The sequence below is a fragment of the Natator depressus genome, chromosome 25, assembly GCF_965152275.1.
Source record: "Natator depressus isolate rNatDep1 chromosome 25, rNatDep2.hap1, whole genome shotgun sequence".
In the NCBI taxonomy this organism is placed as follows: domain Eukaryota; kingdom Metazoa; phylum Chordata; order Testudines; family Cheloniidae; genus Natator; species Natator depressus.
In genome coordinates this window covers 3942919-3948918 of record NC_134258.1, presented here as the reverse complement: position 1 = coordinate 3948918, position 6000 = coordinate 3942919, and positions in this window count along the sequence as shown.

The following is a 6000-nucleotide window of genomic DNA, read 5'->3' as shown; positions in this document are numbered from 1 at the left end:
GAGGAGGCTAGATGGATGCTAAGAGCTTTAGAGACCCCAATACCCCCAGTCGCGCGTCCCCGCAGCTCCCCTCCATCCCACTGTCCCCCAGGGTGCAGGACAAGTCAACGGCCCAGCCAGGATCAGACTTGGGTGCCTTAGCTCCCAGTGCCATCTGTAGGCAAAACCCTGCCTTCATGGGGACAGTGAAAGCCCTAGGGGCCTGGCACTGCCCACTAGGCCTCGCTGCCCTGGCAACATTACTGAGATCAGCACAGAGCGAGCAGACCCAGAGGAGCCGTGTGAGGACTGTCAGCACAAGGGAGACAACGGGTGGGCCAGGGCCCCTCGGGGCACCTGCCCTCCTCAAAGGGGCATGCGGAAGGAGAGAGGGGCCGGATCTGGGAGCCAGGTCTCAGCTCTGGAAGGGGGCAGGGTCCTAGTGGGGCACACGGCCCTTCCCTTCTAGGGGTCCCACCCCAGAGAGCACCAGCCCAGGGTGGGGGGATTGGAGTCTGGAGCTGGATCTGCCTTTTCCAGCTCACATTCCCCTCTGGCTAAGGGGGCGTGTACCATGGGCCCTGCCTGCAGTGCCTGCTCTGCCAGCCCCAGCACCCACTCCAGCAGACCCACTGCCCACAGCACCCACTCCGCTGGCCCTTCTGCCCCCACTGTCCCCATCACCCACTTGGCCAGCCCCGATGCCTGCTCTGCCGGTCCCACTGGCTGAGCTGCCCCCAGTGCCTGCGCCAAGCTGCGCCTTAGAAGAACTTCTTCCGGCGATGGGGGGTGGTGCCAGGGGGGCTTCCATCCCGGGCAGGGTGCAGGGAGCTTGGCAGCCCTGCCCCGCCATGGCGGTCTCCTCCTCTCGCCTCTCCTGCACCCCCATCGCCTTCCCCACAGCGGCCCCCCCGCTGGCCTCCAGCTGCTCCTCTGGCTTCAGCCCAAAGGCCCAGTCTAAACACAGAGACACAGAGATGAGAAGGGGTATCGCCCTCTCCCGCCCTGAAATAACGCCCGGGGCAGCCCAAGGGCCCAACCTGGAAATAGCCCGGGCCCTAGGTGGCTGGGCCCAGGGCAGGCGGGTGGCTGGGCCCAGGGCAGGCGGGCAGGGCCGCCCGGCTGAGCGCTGCAGACACAGGCAGGCAATAGCCTTGGCAGATCAGTAGGTGCCTCCATGCCGCAGGGCAGTGCCCTGCCCTGGGTCCCGGGCAGCGGAGGCTGAGGGGTCACTGACACTTGTTCTCATGAAGGATCCCTGGGGCTTTTCCTAGCAGCGGGTCTGGTGACTGCAGTGTCCTGCTCAAATTCTCCCAACAGCCCAGACGGACCCCGCCTTTCTTCAGCCAGCCCGGGCAGCCTCGCTGTGCCCCACCACACACTGTCATTCCTCATTGCTCTGCAACACTAACAGATGCTCTGTCCCACCCCAGAGGGGGCTGCACCGCATTGGCGCTGGGTGCTGTACGTTCAGAGCTGGGGCATCAGCCAAGGGGAGACGGACTGGGAGCCAACCATGGTGGGTTGAGATCAGCTACCCCTGGCACCCACGCCTCACCCACAGCTAGCCTGGCATTGGCACTGAGGCTACAAGCAAAGGGATCAGTGAATGCCAACCTCGTCCTCCAAGGTCCCCAATTCCCTGGGTGGAGGCTGCCTGGCAGCCACGAGATGACAGCAGCATTCCGCCAGCGCTGATGCAGGGTGGCTGGAGCAGCTGATCTCAAGCTGAGACATCCATGTCTCATTCCCCATCTCTGAGCCACCCGATCCATGCCCTAGGCCCACACCCCTGTCCACTGACTGCTCACACCCACCCGCCCCATGGGCTCTGCCCGGCACATCCCGGGGACACTCACCAGCGAAGTCGTGCACCAGGTCCTTGATCAAGTGGCCCACGATGGCATAGGCGACGAGCCCCACAATCAGCGCTGCCATCAGCAGGTACAGAACGTAGCAGGACAGGTGGACGGCATCCAGGGCTGGGGGCTTGTAGTCTGTGTACAGGGCCTCCTCCCGCTCCGGGGTGTCCTGCAGCAAGTGCCGCATCCCCAGCGTGCCATCAGCCACGCCCCTGCCAGGAGCCAGGCTCCCGCTGCTGCCTGAAAAGGCCATGCCAGCCCCTGCCTGCCCTCTGAGTCTATGCAGCCCTCCTCGACGTCCCACACTGCCCGACGCTGCCACCCCAGCTCCTGCTGGCTGGCCCCTGGGCCCAGTTCCAGAGGCAAAGCCAGGCAGCGGCTTCACACTCGGTTCCCAGGCACTGCCACCCGTGAGATCTTGCCAGGTGGAGACGAGCGTCCGTGAACAGCCTGTGCCAGACTCCCCGGCCCCGTCACTGGGCCTGGCGGGACTCACAGCTCTTGCGGTGGGGCAGGCAGCCGAAGAGCCCCGGGGTGCAGCTGGAATGCAGCAGGCGCGACCCCTGCTAGGTCAGTGGTGACTCAGATTCGGGGGCCCCAGTATTGTGGAAGGAGGGGGTCCCATCTGTCCCCGGCACCCCAACTTCTGCTCAGCAAGCCCCATGCATGGAGGAAGAACAAAGCTGGAAGGTGCGAACTCCCCTCTCAGATGGGATCTGCAAGTTGCGCCCGGGCAGGGAGAGCCCAGGGCCCTCTCAGGCCTTTCTCTACCCCCAATGGGGTCTGGAGGGACTGGACGGCCTGGGCTAAGTTGAGTGTGGCCATAAGAGGGAGGAAGTCGGGGGCGCTGTCAGGATTGCACCGACCCTTCCCTCCTGGGTGCCACGCGTGTCCCACCAGCCTGCAGCCCACAGGCCACTCCTAGGATAAGGGGATGAGCTCCCCGCAGTGGCTCCCAGCACCCGTCCGGGGGAGGAGGAGGAGGCTGGACCCGGGGCTTCTGGCCAGGCTTTGCGTTGGATGCACTGAGAGCAGCTGGGCAGGATTGAGCCACGTCCCCAACCACTTCGTCTGCATCTGGCTGTGCCAGGCTCAAAACCTCTGGAAATCTTACCCCCAGGAGTGGCCGAGATGCCGCAGGGCTCCCAAGTGCCAGGCACGTCGGCCCCTGCTGCTACCCTATGGGAGCTCACACAGCCGGTGATGAGCGCTTAGCGGCTGGGGTCAGCAGACTGGCCCTGGGCTAGCGGGTCAAAGCCAAGTGCCCACAGCTCTGGGGAGGGACGGCTCCCCCCAGGCGGAGCTAATCCCTCCCAGGCTGGAATCTCTTGACAGATGGTGTGAGACCAGCAAGGGATGTCCCTGCACAGGGAATGTCTGTTCCTGGCATTGGGCTGGGGGTGGGGGGCACAGGGGGCTCCTTTGAGGTGGTTGGGGAGGCAGCTCCGGGGCCAGCCCACCTGCCAAGCAAATGATACCAGTGAATCTGACTCCTTGGGTTTGGGGCCCTGGATCCAGCTGGTGTCCTGCTGTTGACAGGGACCCAACTGCGACCCCCCCCCCCAACGAGAGCAACTCAGTCAAAGGGCCTGGGGCTGTTCCCAGGGCAGTTGATACCGAGAGCTCTAAGAGCTAAACCATCCGAGAGTCGTAGCAGCCTCTGGCACTAACGCTCCCCGGGGGGCACGCGGCCCCTGCTGGCGGGTCAGCTACTGGCCCAGCTCAAGGGCTGCGCCGAACATTGCCAGCGAAGTGACGTTGCCAGCATGTGCTCTGTGTCGAAGCCCAAACCATCCGTGGAGACTTCTTGGTTTCCCAGATGTGGGTGACCCAGGTTCAAGTCCCCAGGCCTTCCCCAGCCAGGCAGGGACCCAGCCCCCAGGGTGAGAGAGGCTCAGAATCTCCCCTCGCCCCCCAAAGCCAGAATGCTCAGCTGCACAGTCTGGGTCGCAGAAACAGTTGAAGGGCTTCGGCCCCATCCCCCTGCGGAACAACACTACAGAGAACTGTCCCCTTCAGCCGGCTCCCGACCACCCCAGGACCCCCGGCCCTACCAGACACCGGCTCCACCCAGCACAGCCCCAATACATGCCCCCCCCCATACCCAGCAACCCCCCTGGCCACAGCACTTTCCTTTGCCAGTCTCTTGCCCATCCGATGCCATTGGCATGGCTCTCCCAGCCCCCCCCCCGCCCACCCAGTGCATTGGCCCCTGGCAGGACACGCGCTTCCCCTCCCAGGAGCTGGGCAGGCTGCGGGTCTTTGCCCCACTCCCACCCCAGCGAAGTGCAGCAGCCGCATTAGAGGGTTTAGGAAATAAGAGGATTGAGGGAGAGTGACTCACACAGGGCTTTTGCTGAGGAAAAAGCATCTGTGAACAAGCCAGACGCAGCTGCTGGCCTGGGAGCAGCCGGGAAAGAAGGAGGGGAAAGGCCGAAGCCACCCCAGCCACCAGGCCCTGCTGCCACACAAACCACCAGGCTCACGCCGGGGATCGCTCCAAGCATCCACGAGTGACCTGGCATCACAGCCCAGTGCCCCTCGGCCCTGAAAGCAGAGAGCCCTGTGGAGTTGCTGTCCTGGCCTGGTGCCCCCAGTCCAAGGGTGCTGATCATTGGAGAGGGTCAGAGAGGAGCCATGAGGATGATGGTTAGAAAACCTGCCATGTACCAAGAGACTCAGAGCACAACCCATTTAGCTTAACCCAGGGAGGGTTAAAGGGGGTCTTGCTCCCACTCCAAGTATCTACGCGCGGAACAGGTATTTAATCCTGGGCTCTTCCGTCTAGCGGAGAGGGGCTGACACAGTCCTGTGTCTGGAAGCCGAAGCCAGACACAGACACTAGAAAGATGGGTGGACGTTAAAGGTGCATGTAATTAACCATGGGGACGATTTCCCAAGGGGCAGGCTGGATTCTGTCACCAAACATTTTAAATCAGGACGGGCTATTTTTCTACAAGCTCTGCGCTAGGAGGGATTTGGGGGCAGGTCTCTGGCCCGTGCCGCCCAGCTCAGACCGGCTGGGCCCTGGGAATCCGTGAGTGCTGGTGTTTGGCAGGGGAGCTCAGACGCCAGAGACAGGCAGTCGAAGGGCCCAGGCAATGTGTCCAACCCACCCCACTGGAGCAAACTCATGGCCAAACCACGCCCAGCCCCATTCTCCGCTGCCTGCAGGCTGGGATGACAGCGTGAAAACTGCACCATGCCAATGGGCAGTGACCCACCCGGCTGTGCCCTGGGGCCAGTGACGTCACAAGGCACCGGGGAACCAGGCTCGGCTGCATGAGTCCAAGCTATGGTGTTCAAGTGCAGGGCCCAGGGGGGTTAGGGCCCAGGGGGGTTAGGGCCCAGGGGCTCCCCCAGCACCCACCCCACTTACACCTTGGCAGTCAGTGCCCAGCCACTTCATTCCAGCGGTTCTCTGCCCTGTGCCGACCAGCGGTTTGCTCCAACACTCTCCCTCCTTGCGTCCCTCCCCCCAGCTCCCATGGCAGTAACATCCCTTTGCCCCCTTGGTGCTGTTCACTCTACTTGTGCCTTATAAACCACCCCCCTGGTAAATCAAGGCAGGGACCCTTGCTGATGCTGATCAGTGCCCAGCACAGCAGAGCCTGGATCTCAGCTGGGGCTGCTAGGTGCTATCGTTATACGAGCTCGGTGCTGACTGGCACGGCTCCCGCCCTCAGGGTGAGCCCTTCTGTGCCAGGGCAGCGTTCACACCTTCTTTCCAAGAGCCACATGGCCCTTTGTGCCCAGGGGTGGAACAGCTTAGTGAACCTTGGCCGCATGGTGTCACGGAGTGTGGGGGAGTCCAGGCCCTGCACCCCTCTTCCTGGGATTCACTGAGACTCTCAGCCAGCCAGTAAAACAGAAGGTTTATTGGACAACAGGAACACAGTCCAAAACAGAGCTTGTGGGTACCCCCAGGACCCCTCAGTGAAGTCCTTCTGGGGGAGCAGGGAGCTTAGACCCCAGCCCTGGGGTTCCCTGTGTTCCTCCACCCAGCCCCAAACTGAAACTAAACCCACCGAGCAGGTTCCCTGCTGCAGCCTCCGTCCACATTCCTGGGCAGAGGTGTCACCTCCCCCTCCCCCTCCTGGCTCAGGTGACAGGCTCTCAGGTCTCCCGTCCCCAGGGCACATTCCCAGGTCAACACTCC